Genomic DNA, 18,876 nt, shown 5'->3' with positions numbered 1-18,876 from the left:
TGGTGGAAAAAGGGAAAAGGAGATAGCAGAATTATGAAGAATAAGCTAATATCGACCAAGATATACCTTAAGGGAGATAGACCGATTTCGGCCGAGAAATACCTTGAGAAGTATAGTCCAATATCGATCGGGATATACCTTAAGAGAGATAGATCGATCTCGACCAAGAAATACATTGAGAATGATAATTCAATATCGGCCGAGGTATACCTTAAGAGAGATAGGCCAATACCGGCCGAGAAATACCTTGAGAAGTATAGTCCAATATCGGTCGGGATAAAACCAGAGAAAGGTAGGCCAATCACGACTGAGAAATACCTTGAGAAGTATAGTCCAATATCAGTCGAGATATAACTTGAGAGAGGTAGGTTAATCCCGACCTGCTAATACCTTAAAAAATATAGGCCAATCACGACCGAGAAATACCTTGAGAAGAATAGTCCAATATCTGCTGAGATATAACTTAAGAGAGGTAGGCCAATCCCGATCGGGTAATACCTTAAGAAGTATAGGCCAGGATCACGCTTGAGAAAAGAAAGACCAACGTCGGGCGGGATTGTCTGGGTTAACACATGTGAGTCTAGATTAATATAGGGTGGTGTTGGGTTTTACGGGCCGCGAAAACCACTTTTCGCGTCGCGGAAACCCCGAATCACCCAAAGCCGTAGGATCCGTGCAAAGAAAAATTTCGAAAACACGAGTACGAGTTATAAACTACGATCTACAGTAGATCTACAAAAGAAAACACTTTATACCTTTGATGCGTGCCCTTACGCATTCCCGCTCGTCCAACGGTACGCCGGATCTCGAGAGTGTCAACGTAGACACTCCTCTAATGATATCCACACGAACAAGGAGTGTCTCTCACACTCAAAGGATGGAGAAGAGAGCCCCAAGTGTGCTAGCACTTTCTAGAGCTCTCGAATGGGATTGGAAAGGAAGAAAAGAAGAAGATACAAAAGAAATCTTATACACTCACTAGTAGTATCCTTCCTTTGTGACCTTCACTCTTCCTTTGCTCTTGGAATTCACTCAACCACCTTCTCCACACAATGGAAGTCACGGCAACAGCAAGAGAAGAGAAGGAAGAAGCAAGGAAGAAGATGAGACAATTAACACACATCAATTCACACTAAATGAAAACCATTTACTCTTTAGTGTGGCCGGCCACACACATAACTCCCTCATTTAATGTGGCCGGCCACATTAAATGGAATGGGAAGTGTTGTAACCTCCATGAGGTGGCATGTGATGTGGCAAGGATGAGTCATCCTTATGATGTGGCAACACATCAAGTCAAACTTGATGTTTCAACTTCTACTTGGTCAAGTCAAACTTGACCAATTGTCTTCCTTGTTGAGTTAAATCCAACCTTTGATTCAAGTCAATTTCAATTTAATGAATCTCAATTCATTAATATAAATTGACTCAATGAATCAAATTTAAATTAGACTCATTCAACAATTGAATCTAATTGAGTCTAACTCAATAACTCTAATTTGAATCCAATCTTTGGTGCATCATATGAACCTAATCCAATTGGTTCATCATATGAACCTAATCTCCATCAACTTGTTCTTTGTGTGTGACCCAATAGGTTCTTGTAACGTTGGCAATGTTTCTAAACTCCTTTAGAAACATAAGCAATGAGCGGCATCTAGCAATACATCATTGCTACCCAAGTTACAAGAAATGTCGAGATCCAACATCACCTTGTGACTACTAATTGTGACTCCTCACAATATATGACAAGTGTTCTTCTATCCTAGACATCTAGATTGATCAATGTGAGGCATAGACCGTGTCATCCTCTGACCAATCTAAATCTTGAACTCCAAGTAGACTCACTCAATCAAATGAGCTCAATATCTCATATTGACTCATTTGGGCATGGCCATGCACTTCGTGGTCTTACTCTATCAAGAATACCGATGTCTCTCCCGTCATATAGGAGGGATAGATCCCATCTACATCACTCACATCCCTCTGCATAATTCGTTACATACCCAGTAATCGCCTTTATAGTCCACCCAATTATGGGTGACGTTTGACGAAACCAAAGTACATAACTCCTTATGTAGAGAACCATGGTGACTTCAGGTCTAAGGACTAGTAGTTATACTAATAGCCACATGAGAAAGTATATGACACTCATTTAACGATCCATGATACTTTCTCATGGCGGGTCATTCAGTATACATTCTCTAATGCATACCCATGTGTCAGCTTGATATCTCTATATCCATGACTTGTGAGATCAAGTCATCGAGCTGACCTACATGCTAGTCTTATTGTATTAACATTGTCCCTGAATGTTAATACTCGACTAGGAATGAATTAGAGTAGTGTTTCCTATATCATCTCACTATCGATTCAACCAATCGATTGATATAGGTAAGAACCTTCTACTCAAGGACGTTACTATACTTATTTTATCTGGCACTAATACAAATAAGCATAATAACCAAAAACCAAATGCCTTAATATATATACAAGAATATGATATACATGAGTCCATACAATCATCAAATGATTGGCTCTAGGGCTCTAACTAACAGGTGGATGTATATGATCATCCAGGAATGAGAAAATATAAGACCGTACGGGATTCATAATATATTATCGGGAGATGGGTACCTGTGTTAAATAAAAATAATAATCCACCTGTACGAAACCTCGGATCAATCCGGACCAATACAAAACATAGTATAATATCGGGTTGTCCATGACATAGTGAAGGCAGGACAGCCGGGCAAGGGTGATAAAGTATAACTCATAAAACCGGACGAGGATAAACATTTTGGAGATATTTATGAATAGCGTATGAAAATATCTGCTTCATATGATTGTATAACAGGTTGTCTAATTTAGCGGGAAAAATGCTTCTAGAATTTTCTACAGGTACTAGATGACAAAGAGGGTACATCTGGGGTACCTAGAAGATTCCTTAAAAGTTATTTTGAGCAAGTACATGGCTTACATCATCTCATAACAAACTCTAACAAACCGGGGTCCACTTCATGACTACGGTGGTTATATGAAGTGGTATAAAAAAGGGAATCCTCTCCATTGGCCAGGTAGGTGGACATTACTATTCGCACTCACAGACCCTAATTCTCAACTACCGTTCTTCTTCTTCTTCTTCTTCCTTCTTCCATAAAAAGAGAGATCACTAACTTGAGCATCGGAGGGCCTAGCCAGGGATTCCCACCCCGGTCTTAGGTCACTAACGATAGTGTTGGTTAGTCTCTTGTGCGCAGGAAGCCTTGGAAGCTCCGGATCTCAATTTTCTTCAGTCATATTTCTCTCTCATCATTGAATCTTAGTAGGAGGATGGCATTCTGTGACTTCATTCTCTTAGATCCGATTTGGGTTTCTCGGGTCGGTGTTCTACAGGTATTATTCTTTATCAGCAGTAGGTTTTTCTCCCAGCTTTCCGTTTTGTCAAGCTTCTCAGACAAGATCAAATTTGGCACCGTCTGTGGGAAATTCACCTGAATCTGAGACTACAAGATGGAAGAGGCTGGAAAATCAAATCTACTTACTATTAGCCGCGAAGATCTAGATTTTCTCATTAATACTCATGTACAAAAATCTTTGCAACAACAATAACAACAACATCAAGCTCATACTAGGGCTACTCTGCCGGTAGCTCATAATCTGATGATTTCGACTACTGAGCATCGGAAGGGAAAAGAGCCAGAAGAAGAAGAACATGTATATTTCCCTCCGACTACAGCTTCCCCAACTAGGTGTCCTCGAGCCTTCCTCCGTACTCCTTTTGAATAGGGAGGACGAAAGCCTATATTTCAAGAATCCTCTGGCGAAGCACCAGACAGAGAGAAGCATAAAGTTAAGATGATAGCTAGCGATAGCTCGCCAGAAAGAATCATTTCTCTGTTTTCCCAAAGTGTATTGGAGGATCCGCTTCCTAAGCGGTATCAAAATGTACAGATTGGTGAGCACACTGGGACTACAGATCCAGAAGATCACTTGTTAAAATTTGAGAATGTAGCACTATTACAACAATTTTCTGATGGAGTGAAGTGCCGGATGTTCCTCACGACACTCGGAGGAGCCATGCAGCGTTGGTTTAAGAGATTGCCGAAAAAATCTATCCGAAAGTTCAAGGACTTCAAGAAGGTTTTCCTACATCATTTCTCTAGTAATAAGAGGTACCATAAGACTCCCTGGAGTCTATTTTCAATTAAACAAGCATCTAAGAAGTCTATTAGAGCCTATATCAAAAGATTCAATCAGGTAACTATCGATGTGCCCAACGCTACTACTGAAATATTAGTAAGTGCTTTTTCTCAAGGTCTGAATGATAATGATTTCTTTAAAGATCTAGTAAGAAATCCTCTTACCAATTTTGACTCCTTAATCGAGCGTGCCATTGAATTCATTAACGTTGAAGAAGCTCAAGCTGCCCGCAGAAAAGAAGGCACTACTTCTTCTCCTACCCCTGTTAAGGAGAAGGCTCCTGCTCCTATCCCTCCACCGAGAGGACCTTGAGTAGTTCATCCACCTCATCGTCATGCAGAATATCGTCCGCAAGCAGTACAACACATGGAGATGCAACAAGAAGCACCTAGAAGGTGGTGCACATACCATAAGACCAGCAGTCATCACACAGAGGACTGTTTTGTTTTGAAAAAAATAAAAGAACAAACAGGGATCGTTATGAAAGACAAAACTATTATCGGCAACATTACCAAGTCCGGCCAATATAACTCAAGTGCCTGAGAAGACTCAGCCTGAAGCCATGACAGCCCGGCAAGAAGAAAATAGGAGTAATGCTGCTCAAGGCAACATTAACATGATTGTAGGTGGGCCCACCGATGAAGATTCCAACAGGGCCAGGAAAGCACATGCACGAAGACTCGAGATCCATGCTGTAGGATGCAGCATGGAAAGAGCAGCCGGTCCAGAAATCAATTTTGGGCCCAGAGACCTCGAGGGGGTAGAAATACCCTATGATGATGCATTAATAGTTAAGGCTGTGATAGCCAATTATGTTATTTCTCGTACCTTCATAGATACTGGTAGTTCTGTGAATATTATCTTCAAGAAAACTTTTGATCAACTGTAGATTGACCCGAGTGAACCTCAACAAATGGTGACTCCTTTATATGGATTCACTGGTAATGAGGTACAACTGCTCGGTCAAATAAAATTAGCCATATCTTTAGGGGAGGAACCCCTAATGAGGACCAGAAGATCTTACTTCATGGTGGTGGATGCTCCATCTGCTTACAACGTAATATTGGGTCGGCCGTCCCTAAATGAGTTTAGGGCGGTTGTTTCTACTTTCTGTCAAAAAATTAAATTTCCCGTTGATGACCAAGTCGGGGAAGTGCAGGGTGATTAGAAGATAGCCCGTAAATGTTATGTAGAGATCGTCCGAACTGAAGCCAGTGCCGCTCGAAAAATCCAAAGAATGGAGGTTAATGTCATTTAAGAAAATTCACCTGTTTTGGTTTATGAAGAAAAGGAAGAGGTCCAGATACAGACCGGTCGACCTGAAGCTACTACTTATGTCGCGGTCGATCTTGATCCTACATTGAAAGCCGAGCTGGTTCAGTGCTTGAAGAAAAATAATGATGTCTTTGCCTGGACGCCTAAAGAAGTCATGGGTGTTTCCCCTTCAGTAATGGAGCATTCTTTGCATGTTTTCCCAGATGTTCAGCCGGTCATGCAAAGAAAAAGAAATTTCAGTGCAGAATAAAATCAAATCATCAAGGAAGAAGTGACTAAACTCATGGAAGCTGGTTACATCAGGGAGGTACAGTTCCCTAGCTGGCTAGCTAATGTGGTCTTGGTCTCTAAGCCAGGCAACAAATGGCGGGTATGTATTGATTTCCGTGATCTCAACAAAGCTTTCCCGAAAGATTATTATCCGCTGCCCCGGAACGATCAATTAGTAGATTCTACATCTGGGTGTGAATACATTTCTATGATGGATTCCTATCAGGGTTATCATCAGGTCCCCTTAGTTAAGGAGGACCAAGAGAAGGTCAGTTTCATAACATCTGAAGGTACTTATTGTTATAATGTTATGCCCTTTGGACTAAAAAATGCAGGAGCAACTTATTAGAGGCTTATGAATAAGGTCTTCCAGAAACAGATTGGAAGAAATATGGAAGTATATGTCGATGATATCTTAATTAAGTCTCTTCAAGCTATTGATCTGTGCAGGGATGTAGAGGATACCTGCAAGACATTGAGGCAATATGGGCTCAAGATAAACCCAGGCAAATGTTTATTTGGAGCAAAAGGTGGAAAGTTCCTGGGCTATATGGTGTCCGAACGAGGAATAGAAGCCAACCCAAGCAAAGTCAAAGCTCTACAAAACATGGAGCCACCACGTAACATGAGGGAAGCTCAAAGATTCACCGGCCGAATTACAGTCTTATCTAGATTTATTTCAAGGTCGGTCGATCGTAGTCTCCATTTCTTCAAGATACTTTGGAAGGCTAATAAATTTCAATGGGAAGAAGAATGTGACAAAGCTTTTCAAGAGTTGAAAGACTATCTGTCCACCCTTCCTGTATTGGCTAAGCCTGTAGTGGGAGAGACCTTATAGGTATATCTCTCGTCTAATGAAAATACTGTAGGCTTTGTGTTAGTTAGACAGGAAGGGAAAGAGCAACACCCTATGTATTTTTCTAGCCATTTATTAAAAGGAGCCGAGTGTAGATATACTACACTCGAAAAGTTGGCTTATGCATTAGTGTTGACTGCCCGGAGGTTGCGCCCATATTTTTTAGCACACACAATTATTGTGTTGACCAACAGTACTCTCGGGCGGGTGTTGCTTAACCCGGAGGCATCGGGTCGATTGATCAAATGGACGACCGAACTTAGTGAGTATAACATACAATATCAACCTCGCTTGGCCATCAAGGCACAAGCTCTAGCAGATTTCATTATAGAAGTTCAGGGCCTTGAAGAAGAAAAAACTTGGAAAGTTTATGTGGATGGATCCTCAACCAGACAAGGTAGTGGAATTGGTGTTCTTCTTATATCTCCAAGGTAAGATAGACTTCAACTTTCTGTTAGGCTGAATTATAGAGCCACCAACAATGAGGCAGAATATGAAGCATTGATAGCCGGATTACAAGCCGCTCGGCATATAGGAGCAACTTGGGTTCTCATCTATTCTGATTCTCAGTTAACAACCTAACAATTATCAGGTAACTTTGAAATTAATAATGATAGGCTCAAGTTATATACTGAGGCATTTGATAAATTGAAGTCTCAGTTTCAAGAAGTAAATATACAAAAAGTTCCTCGATCTGAAAATCAAGTAGCCGATGAATTAGCTAAATTAGCCTATGCCATAACACCATGGAATCTGGATCGACCAGTGGAGCAGACCTTGTTAATATCTTGCATCGAAAGACAAGGTGACGCAGAAATACAAGGTGACTGGAAGGCACCCATGATATTATATTTGCAGCAGGGCATCCTTCCGAATGATGTAGAACAAGCAAGGATATTTAAGAAAAGGGTTGTTCAGTATACTATGATAGGGGATCAGTTATATAAAAAAGCTTTTTCCAGACCTTTGCTTAAATGTATTGGCACAGAAGATATACAATTTATCCTGCAAGAGGTTCATCAAGGCTCAAGTGGCAGTCATATAAGAGGTGTTGGTGCAATATCCCTCAGGTCAAGGTTGACCTGGGTAACCAAGCTGAGTCTTGGTTTGGGTTTAGATGTTTGACAATAAGATATTGATTGAAGAAGAGTCAAGTAGGTCAAGGTTGACCGGATACTTGACTGGGAAGTCCTAACTGGGATGTTAGGCAAAATGAAAGACCTAGTGAGTGAAGCTAGGCAGTATGAAAGTCCTGGTGAGTGAAGCCAGGCAGAAGGAAAGTTCTGGTAAGTGAAGCCAGGCAGAAGGAAAGTCCTGGTAAGTGAAGCCAGGCAGAAGAAAAGTCCTGGTGAGTGAAGCCAGGCAGATGGAAATCCTGGTGAGTGAAGCCAGGTGAAAGTCCTAGTGAGTGAAGCTAGGCAGATGGAAATCCTGGTGAGTGAAGCTAGGTGAAAGTCCTAGTGAGTGAAGCTAGGCAGATGGAAATCCTGGTGAGTGAAGCCAGGTGAAAGTCCTAGTGAGTGAAGCTAGGCAGATGGAGAACCCTAGTGAGTGAAGCTAGGTGAAAGTTCTGGTGAGTGAAGCCAGGCAAGGGAAAATTCAGATGGATCAAGGATGATTGGACATCTGGTGTTGGGAAGTCCAAGTAGGTCAAAGGATTGACTGGATACTTGGCATGAAAGAAAAGTCCAAGTAGGTCAAAGGGATTGACCGGATACTTGGCACAGAGAAAAGTCCAAGTGGGTCAAAGGGATTGACCGGACACTTGGTAAGGGAGTCCTAGCAGGTCAAGGGAGTGACTAGATGCTAGGCATGACATACCAACAGGTCAAGGTTGACCGGATGTTGGTTTGGGAGGTTTGGGACTTGGTTTTGGACAAAATCAAGTCGATCGATCGATGGATCGATTCGGCGCTAATCGAGGAGGATCCTCACTGTCCCCAGAGCCTCGGATCGATCCGTGATCGATTCAGAGGTCCCAATCGATCGCTGGATCGATTGGGAGAGCGCCGGATCGATCCGTGGATCGATCGAGCGCTGTGGAGCGCTCTGGATCGATCCGTGATCGATCCAAAGCCTCCCGATCGATTGGGAATATTCGAATCGATCGGGATCCGACCGCTGGCGCTGGATAAAGCCGTTGGCGTGCGTGCAGATCTCTTTACGGTTTCATCTCAGATCTTCGCCAGCTCCTCCACAGCACTCTCAAAGCTCGTGATCGCCAGTTCTTGAAGATTCTTGGAAGCTCTCCGAGTCAAGAGGCGGATCAAAGGCAAGAAGAGAAGCTAGGGTTAGGGTTTTCTGCATTCATTGTAAGCTTTGTGCTTGTATTTTGTTTCCCTTTCCTTCTTCTTGTACCGAGAGTCTTGTAGGGCTTCTCCGCCCTTGGTAGTTACCATAAAGGAGAGTTTTATTTAGTGGAGGGTGTGTGTGTTGGTGTGGATCCTTGGATTAGTCACCTCTTGTGAGGTGGATACCAAGTAAACCAACCGTGTTAGCGTTGTGTGATTGTTTCTTTGTATTTCCGCTACATATTCTTGAAGAAACCAGCAACGCCAAGCAACGCCGAGCACCGAGCGAACGCGACGAGCTATTCACCCCCCCTCTAGCTACTTTTGGTCCTAACAAGTGGTATCAGAGCAAGGTTGCTCTTCATCGGAATCACCGCCGGAAGGGGCAAACATATCAAGAAAAGCTAGAGGGTGAAGAAGTTGGAGCAAATTCTTCAAGTTCAAGACTTTATCAAGCTCAACTTCAAGATGCAATTCCAAGATGGGCTTGGATTTGACACAAGGGTGGCTCCACCATACACTTCTACGAGTTTCGATTCTTGGAAATCAAGAATCGAAAATTTTCTTATGATGGAGATAGAGCAATGGTTTGCTCTAATAGAAGGCTTCAAGGCTCCAAGAAATTCAAAGGGCAAAGTTCTAAAGAAAAGCAAATGGAGCCCGGAACAAGTCCAAAGGTGCGAGGCAAATGACAAAGTGACCAAGCTTTTGGTCAATTTATTGCCAAGCACCATTCTTTGCAAAATTGGAGAATTTGAAGATGCAAAGGAACTTTGGAGCAAATTGGCTAAGCTTCATGAAGAGATCCCCTCCACTGTACAAGATCATGAAGAATCCAGAGAGGGTGACTCTTTGGAGCAAGACCAAGAGGAGGACTCCGAGGTTGAGAGATGCTCAACCTCCGAAGAAGAGGAAATCCAAGAAGCTTCATCCTCAAGGGAATGCAACGAAGGGAACAAGGAGGGAGCATACTCCTTGTTTCATATTCAAGATGATGAAGCCTCCACCTCTAGGATTGAGGGGGAGCAATCCTTGGTGACACCGGATCAAGAAGAAGGAGAAGCTTCTACATCCGGGTCAAGAGAAGAAGAGGAGGAAGAAGCTTCTACCTCCACAAGTCAAGAAAAATCAAATGGAGGAGAATCAAGGTCCTATCAAAAGGAAGTTTCTACCTCTGGATCCAAAGAAAAAGATGCCACCCCTACAAGCAAAGGTATGAATATTTCAGTTAATAATAAAAATCATATAATATGTTTTGAGTGTAGGGAACATGGGCACTACAAGAGCAAGTGCCCTAAATTGACCAAGAAGAAGGGCCAAGTGGCACAAAAGGGCAAGGTGAAACCCAAGGAGACCATCCCCGGAACGAAGAAGAGCAAGGAGCATATCATATGCTTCTCTTGCAATCAAAAGGGGCATTACCGAAGTCAATGCCCCAAGGGGAAGAAGGTGGTCACGGCTCAAGGAGGCACTAGTCAAGGGGGAGCCTCTAAGGTAAAAAGGAAGGTAACTTTCATTGAGCCTATTCCCTTACAAAATGGTAAAAAACATGCTAGGTCAAATTTCTATCATTTTAATGCTATTTACCATGAAAATAGAAAGCATGATAGCGTTAAAGAAAAACATATAGCTTTTCATGCTAAAAATACTACACCTAAAGCTAGGATTGTAGGTAAAAATCTAGGCGAAAACTCTAAGGATTTTAGATACAAGCCTAGAAACAAAAATGCTCATGGGTCAAATACTAAGGACTTAGTGAGAGAAAATCAAGTCTTGAGGTCAAGACTTGATAAAATGGAAAAGACCCTAAAAAGTATGGAAAATATCCTAAAAGGGCAAAATGAGCATAGCCTAGGTCTGGGAGCACATAGGTCATCTAATGGCCATAGAGGTTTGGGATACAAACCCAAGGCTAAGAAGGATGTGCCCTCTTACCATAGGGTTCCATATAGTTATGGAACAAACCCTAGGTCTCGTGGTCAAGTCAAAAATACTAGAGAAGTCATCCCTAAGAGTATTTTTGCAACAAATGTGACTAAGACTTCTAAGAAGTCAAAGAAGGTCACAAAGCAGGTCACAAGGGAAGAAATCCCTAGAGTTGACCTAGAAAAAGTGACCAAGGCTTCTAAGAAGCAAAACAAGGTCACTAGGAAGGTATCTAGGGAGGTTATCCCTAGTGAATACCTAGAGCATCCAAGGAGCACCAATAGGTTTTGGGTTCCTAGGAGCATCTTCTCTACCCCATAGATGGGTTAGAGAGTGTCAACTCCGATTAGAAGGGTAGTTAACCCAACTTTGAGGAAATTGACACTCAAGGAGCATTTTCAAGGTTGTGTTAACCTTTGAAAATGAAATGAAATTATTATTTACTCCTTGAAAGAGTAAAATGTGCCTAATGGTGGAAGAATTGATTTTAATCTTAAATGGCACATATTGGGAAATTCATAAGAACTATCAAGTTGGGATTTGGTATGTTCTTAGGCAATTTAAGGTAATCCGAGCCTTAATTTAAAAGTGCTACTCTTGTGGAAAAATGGAATATGCCAACATTTGAGGAATATGCTTAATTTTAATTGGCATAAATTAATCAAGGGAATTAGAAATGCAAACTTAGGCTTTGGCATTTTCTTGAAGCACTTTAGGGCAATCTAGGTTTAAGTTGCAAGTTTAGCTAAGGTTTAAGGATACTTAGATAGTTAATCTAGGTATATTTTATTAATGCTAAATCTTGCCATGATTGTTTGCCCATCATATGCCATGACATCAAGTTTATTTGTGCATTCATGACTTATTATGAAAATACAAAAATACCATGTCATGTCATACATACATCATGTAATTATAGGAATCTTTCTTTTGAAAGTTATTTCATTTTGATGTATGCCATAGCATAATCATGCATTAAGTTTAATTCCTTGTAATTAAGGACAAATGGCATTTAACAACACTTATTAACAAGTGACATCCTGGGTGGATCTCTAATATCTCTAAAATGCCTAGATAGATATGCATGATCCCTTGAATAGGGCAAAACCAAATTTTACATCTCACAAAGACCTCTAAGATGACTTGTATGTGTTTTGTCCACAATAGATACAAGTGAGATGTTAGGAAGATGAACAAAACTCAAGATGTTGATTTAGTGCATTCTTTTGAGTTTTAGGTTCATCAAAACACATAGTTATGTGTTTTCCCATCATTGGGAAAGCTAATGTACAAGTCATGTGCATTAAGCCCAAGGAATGTGATGGGATATTGGTTTTGAAAATGTTTTTAAAATGTTTTTGGAAAACCTTGGTGAAGGCTATCTTTTGATAGTAATCACCATTGAATAGTTAGACACAAACTTGAAGAGAAACACTAAAGTTTTTGCAAGTTTTCAAGTTTGTGTCAATCTTTGAAAATATGAAGTATTTTCATAGAAAACTATTTTTCCGTGATAGTAAACGCCCTAAATAATGTCTACACGAAATTTCATAATTTTTGGATTTTTGTAGAATTTTCTAGGGGTTTCTGAAGTTGACTGAAATGGAATTTCAGCAACTATCAGAGCTCCGATCGATCCATGGATCGATTGGAGTTCCTGAATCGATCCATGGATCGATTCAAACGGCAATTCCCGTGAGCAGAAGCTCGCTGGATCGATCAGCCGATCGATCCAGGTAGTCTGAATCGATCCGTGGATCGATTCAGAAAGGTTCAATCGATTGGAACCCAACTCCAATCGATCCAAGTTGCTGATTTTGGCTGGGAAGGCTTGATTTCAGCATCTTTGAACCTCCTTGAGTCTAGGTAACCATTCCAAACCCCTTAAATACATTTGTATACATACAAAGGGTGTTTTCATGTTGAAAACAAGGATGGATTGGTTAACGAAGACTAAGTAGAAGTTTAGGTTGAGGTTGTTTCAAATTTTGAATATTTGAACCTCAAAACTTCTAAATTTGGGTTTCCTAATGTTTTAGGGATTCCAAGTCATTGTTGGTGCAATGACAGAAGTTACCACCATGTTTTTAGGGGGAGGGACTCTTTAAAGACATGAAAATTATTTTTCATGAACCTTGGAAGGTGGTTAACCTTCTGTTGTGAACTTGCTCAATGTTAAGCATTTAAACTTGAAATGGGGAGAAATGGGGAGTGGATATCATCATTATTTCAAGTGGGAACTCAAGTGGTTAGATAATGCTCAAGGTTGGGTATTTGTCTACATTGAGGGAGAAGTTAAGGATAAATGAAGGGTATTGGACCTTCTTTATCGGGTGATCACAATGAGTGAAGTTGTGATCACGATGAGCAACTCTTCAGGGGGAGAGTCTTCAACAAATGGATTTGTTGAAGTGTGCCCAGAATTGGAGCATAGGTTGATGTGTGTCCAACGATGGGTTGATGTGTGCCAATAGGGGGAGAATGTATGGTTAAGCTTAGGCCTTCATTACCTATGGGAAGGTCATAGGGGGAGAATGAAAGGACTCATGAAAGGGAGTAAGTTAGGCTTTCATTACCTAGAGGGAGTTTGCCCTCTTAGGGGGAGAATGAAGAGCTTAATTTATGCTTTCATTACCTAGTGGCATGAAGAAGGAGGCTATGGGATTAGCCTAACTTACATATGGGATTGTAAGTGTAATTGTGGTATTGTCAAACATCAAAAAGGGGGAGATTGTTGGTGCAATATCCCTCAGGTCAAGGTTGACCTGGGTAACCAAGCTGAGTCTTGGTTTGGGTTTAGATGTTTGACAATAAGATATTGATTGAAGAAGAGTCAAGTAGGTCAAGGTTGACCGGATACTTGACTGGGAAGTCCTAACTGGGATGTTAGGCAAAATGAAAGACCTAGTGAGTGAAGCTAGGCAGTATGAAAGTCCTGGTGAGTGAAGCCAGACAGAAGGAAAGTTCTGGTAAGTGAAGCCAGGCAGAAGGAAAGTCCTGGTAAGTGAAGCCAGGCAGAAGAAAAGTCCTGGTGAGTGAAGCCAGGCAGATGGAAATCCTGGTGAGTGAAGCCAGGTGAAAGTCCTAGTGAGTGAAGCTAGGCAGATGGAAATCCTGGTGAGTGAAGCCAGGTGAAAGTCCTAGTGAGTGAAGCTAGGCAGATGGAGAACCCTAGTGAGTGAAGCTAGGTGAAAGTCCTGGTGAGTGAAGCCAGGCAAGGGAAAATTCAGATGGATCAAGGATGATTGGACATCTGGTGTTGGGAAGTCCAAGTAGGTCAAAGGATTGACTGGATACTTGGCATGAAAGAAAAGTCCAAGTAGGTCAAAGGGATTGACCGGATACTTGGCACAGAGAAAAGTCCAAGTGGGTCAAAGGATTGACGGACACTTGGTAAGGGAGTCCTAGCGGTCAAGGGAGTGACTAGATGCTAGGCATGACATACCAACAGTCAAGGTTGACCGGATGTTGGTTTGGGAAGTTTGGGACTTGGTTTTGGACAAAATCGAGTCTTTGGATCGATCGATGGATCGATCCAGATCTGCCGATCTGGACTGGATCGATCGCTCTTGGTCGGATCGACGGGATCGATCTCGTGCCCAATCTCGAGCTGATCGATTGGAGCACGAGCACCGCGCGCAATAAGCGCTGGATCGATCCAGGCGCTTTTCCAGAGCACAGAGGCGCTCTGGATCGATCCGTGGATCGATCCAAAGCCTCCCCGATCGATTGGGAATATTCGAATCGATCGGGATCCGACCGTTGCGTCGTATTTGAGCTGCAGGCGTGCGTTGGCTGCAGCATCTCTTTACGGTTTCATCTCAGATCTTCGCCAGCTCCTCCACAGCACTCTCAAAGCTCGTGATCGCCAGTTCTTGAAGATTCTTGGAAGCTCTCCGAGTCAAGAGGCGGATCAAAGGCAAGAAGAGAAGCTAGGGTTAGGGTTTTCTGCATTCATTGTAAGCTTTGTGCTTGTATTTTGTTTCCCTTTCCTTCTTCTTGTACCGAGAGTCTTGTAGGGCTTCTCCGCCCTTGGTAGTTACCATAAAGGAGAGTTTTATTTAGTGGAGGGTGTGTGTGTTGGTGTGGATCCTTGGATTAGTCACCTCTTGTGAGGTGGATACCAAGTAAACCAACCGTGTTAGCGTTGTGTGATTGTTTCTTTGTATTTCCGCTGCATATTCTTGAAGAAACAAGCAACGCCGAGCACCGAGCGAACGCGACGAGCTATTCACCCCCCCCCCCCCCTCTAGCTACTTTTGGTCCTAACAAGAGGGAGATCCTTAGCTCGCAGAATTTTACTAGCAGGATATTTCTGGCCTACTCTACATGAAGATGCTAACAAATTGGTAAGAACTTGTATTTCTTGTCAAAAACATCAGAATATTCCGCATCATCCTACTCAATTATTAAGAACCTCTATAGTCTCTTGCCCCTTTAATCAGTGGGGCATGGATATAATGGGTCCGTTTCCTATGGCAACTGCACAAAGAAGACTTTTATTAGTAGCAGTGGATTATTTCTCTAAATGGGTAGAAGTAGAACCACTTGCTCGGATTACAAAAGATGCAGTTATTAAATTCCTATGGAAAAATATCATATGCAGATTCGGTATTCCTCATAAATTAATTTCTGATAATGGAAGGCAATTCCAAGGAGATAGAATCTTGGATTGGTGCAAAATCTATGGTATTATTCAAGCGTTCACCTCTGTGGCGTATCCACAGAGTAATGGTCAAGCAGAGGTAACCAACAGAGAAATTATAAGATGTTTACCAAACTAGATCATGTCGGAGGCAGTTGGGTAGATGAATTACCTAGTGTTCTTTGGGCATATCGTACCACACCCCGAGAAGCTACAAGGATCACTCCTTTCCAACTGGTTTATGGGGTAGAAGCAGTAATTCCTATCGAGGTGGGAGTAGAATCTGACAGAAAGCAGTTATATGATGAAGATAACACTGGTCGACGACTCATGGAGCTGGACCTGATAGAGGAAATCAGAAACAAAGCTGTAACTCGTCTCACATCATATCGACAACGAATGAGGCAAAATTATAACAGAAGAGTCATCCCAAGATTTTTCCAAGTGGGAGATCTAGTATGGAAACGTGTTAAGCCTGTTGGGGATGTTAGCAAGTTAGGACCACAATAGGGAGGACCTTACAAGGTGGTAGAAAAACTGACATTAGGCTCATATTATCTCCAGGACATTGAAGGAAGAACTCTCGAGCGTCCCTGGAGTGCAAATCATTTACAGCCCTACCGAACTTAACAAGCTCATATCATTCAAGAATATGTCTAAGAGAACAAATCAAAATTACTTGAAGCGGTTTCCCTGCGAACAAATGACAAGTATGCTCATAGTTTATGTACTTTATTCAACTCGATAAATACAATCCAGGCCAAATATCGCCCAAGAAATAAATATGGTTCAAACAGCATGATGATTATTAGGCAAACATTTTTAATCTGTTTAAGTGACCGTCAACTGGGTGCTTTAAGGAAGAACCTACTAGGTTTCCTTAAGAAAATCTCAAAGACGTTAAACCATCACAAGGTTAGTGTAAGCATTTTTAGTTTTACCTAAAGCATAGTCGATCGGGAAATCTCATGAAGTAACTCGAACGGGTCTTCATGGGAGGAACTGGAGACTTTAAACTATCATCGAAGACATAGTCGATCGGGAAATCTCATGAAGTAACTCGAACGAGTCTTCATGGGATGAACCGGAGACTTTAAACTATCACAAAAGCATAGTCAATCGGGAAATCTCATGGAGTAACTCGGACGGGTCTTCATAGGAGGAACTGGAGACTTTAAACTATAATCGAAGACATAGTCGATCGAGAAATCTCATGGAGTAACTCGGACGGGTCTTCATGGGATGAACCGAAGACTTTAAACTATCACAAAAGCATAGTCGATCGGGAAATCTCATGGAGTAACTCAGACGGGTCTTCATGGGAGAAACCGGAGACTTTAAACTATCATCGAAGACATAGTCGATCGGGAAATCTCATGAAGTAACTCGGACGGGTCTTCATGGGTGGAACCAGAGACTTTAAACTATCATCGAAGACATGGTCGATCGGGAAATCTCATGGAGTACCTCGGATGGATCTTCATGGGATAAACCGGAGACTTTAAACTATCACAAAAGCATAGTCGATAGGGAAATCTCATGGAGTAACTTAGACGGGTCTTCATGGGATGAACCGGAGACGTTAAACTATCACAAAAACATAGTTGATCGGGAAATCTCATGGAGTAACTCGGATGGGTCTTCATGGGATGAACCGGAGACTTTAAACTATCATCAAAGACATAGTCGATCGGGAAATCTCATGAACTAACTCGGACGGGTCTTCATGGGAGGAACCGGAGACTTTAAACTATCATCGAAGACATAGTCTATCGGGAAATCTCATGGAGTAACTCGGATGAGTCTTCGTGGGATGAACCGGAGACTTTAAACTATCACAAAAGCATAGTCGATCAGGAAATCTCATAGAGTAACTCGGACGGGTCTTCATGGGAGGAACCGGATGTTGGTGCAACCTTAGGTCAAGGTTGACCAGACTCGAGTTGACTTGACTCGAGTTGTGTTTTGATGTTTGACGAGTTATGTTTGACAATGTTTGATAATGTTTGACGTGAACAGAAAAGTTGTATCTTGATGATACAAGCTTGGGAGATTGTGGGTGCAACCCGTGGTCAAGGATTGACCTGGTTGACCCGAGGTGAGTTGACCTGACTCGGAAAATTCCAAGCAGGGAGTTTGGCATGGTGAAAAGTCCAAGCAGGGAGCTTGGCACGGAGAAGTCCAAGTATGGAAGCTTGGCACATGGGAAATCGGAGAGGGCTCGGTAGCTCGTTCTCTGGACTGTGGTCAGAGAGGGCTCGGGAGCTCGTTCTCTGGACTGGATGGAAGTCGGAGAGGGCTCGGTAGCTCGTTCTCCGAACTGTGGTCAGAGAGGGCTCGGTAGCTCGTTCTCTGGACCGGATGTGGAAAGTCCTGGTGAGTGAAGCCAGGCAGACGGATAAGTCCTGGTGAGTGAAGCCAGGCAGTGGGAAAGACCTGGTGAGTGAAGTCAGGCAGTTGGAAAGTCCTGGTGAGTGAAGCCGGGCAGATTGAAAGTCCTGGTGAGTGAAGCCGGGCAGATTGGAAATCCTGGTGAGTGAAGCCAAGTGAAAACCCTAGTGAGTAAAGCTAGGTGAAAGTCCTGGTGAGTGAAGCCGGGCAAGGGAAAATCCAGATGGATCAAGGGTGATCGGACATCTGGTGTTGAGAAGGTCAAGTAGGTCAAGGGAGTGACCGGATACTTGGCACGAAGAGAAAAGTCCAAATGGGTCAAAGGGATTGACCGGACACTTGGTGGGGAGTCTTAGCAGGTCAAGGGAGTGACCAGATGCTAAGCATGAGATACCAATAGGTCAAGGTTGACCGGATATTGGTTTGGAAGGCTTAGGACTTGGTTTGGGCAAAAACCAAGCTCTGGATCGATCAGTGGATCGATCCAGTGATACACTAGGTATCTGGATCGGTCTGGTGACCGATCAGTAACCAAACAGTAGCCTACTGAGTGTTATCTGATCGGTCTGCAGACCGATCTGGAAACAATGATCAGAAGGCAAGAATCTCGGGAGAAAAGGAAGGGGATCGGTCCCTGGACCGATCAGAGAAAGATCTGATCGGTCCCCAGGACCGATCAGGATGAAGCTGGACCGATCAGGAGCATGCCTGATCGGTCCAGACCTTAAACACAGAAAGGTCCAGGCTTAGCCTGATCGGTCTGTAGACCGATCAGGGCTTCGCCTGATCGGTCCCCATGACCGATCAGGAGCTCTATGGACCGATCAGGATGGAGCCTGATCGGTCCAGAACTATCCGTTGTGAGTGACAACGGCTATCTCCGTCTTCTTCGATGTCCTCTTTGCAGTGCAGGTTATAAAAGGAGATCGAGGGCTTCTAGGCGATTACAACTTCTTCTTCTTCTTCTGGTTCGAAGCTACTGCTTCTTCTTCTTCACTGCTGTGATCTGAGCTTTGCTG

The sequence above is a fragment of the Zingiber officinale genome, chromosome 2A (assembly GCF_018446385.1).
Source record: "Zingiber officinale cultivar Zhangliang chromosome 2A, Zo_v1.1, whole genome shotgun sequence".
Taxonomy (NCBI): Eukaryota; Viridiplantae; Streptophyta; class Magnoliopsida; order Zingiberales; family Zingiberaceae; genus Zingiber; species Zingiber officinale.
Note: the sequence above shows the minus strand (reverse complement) of the source record.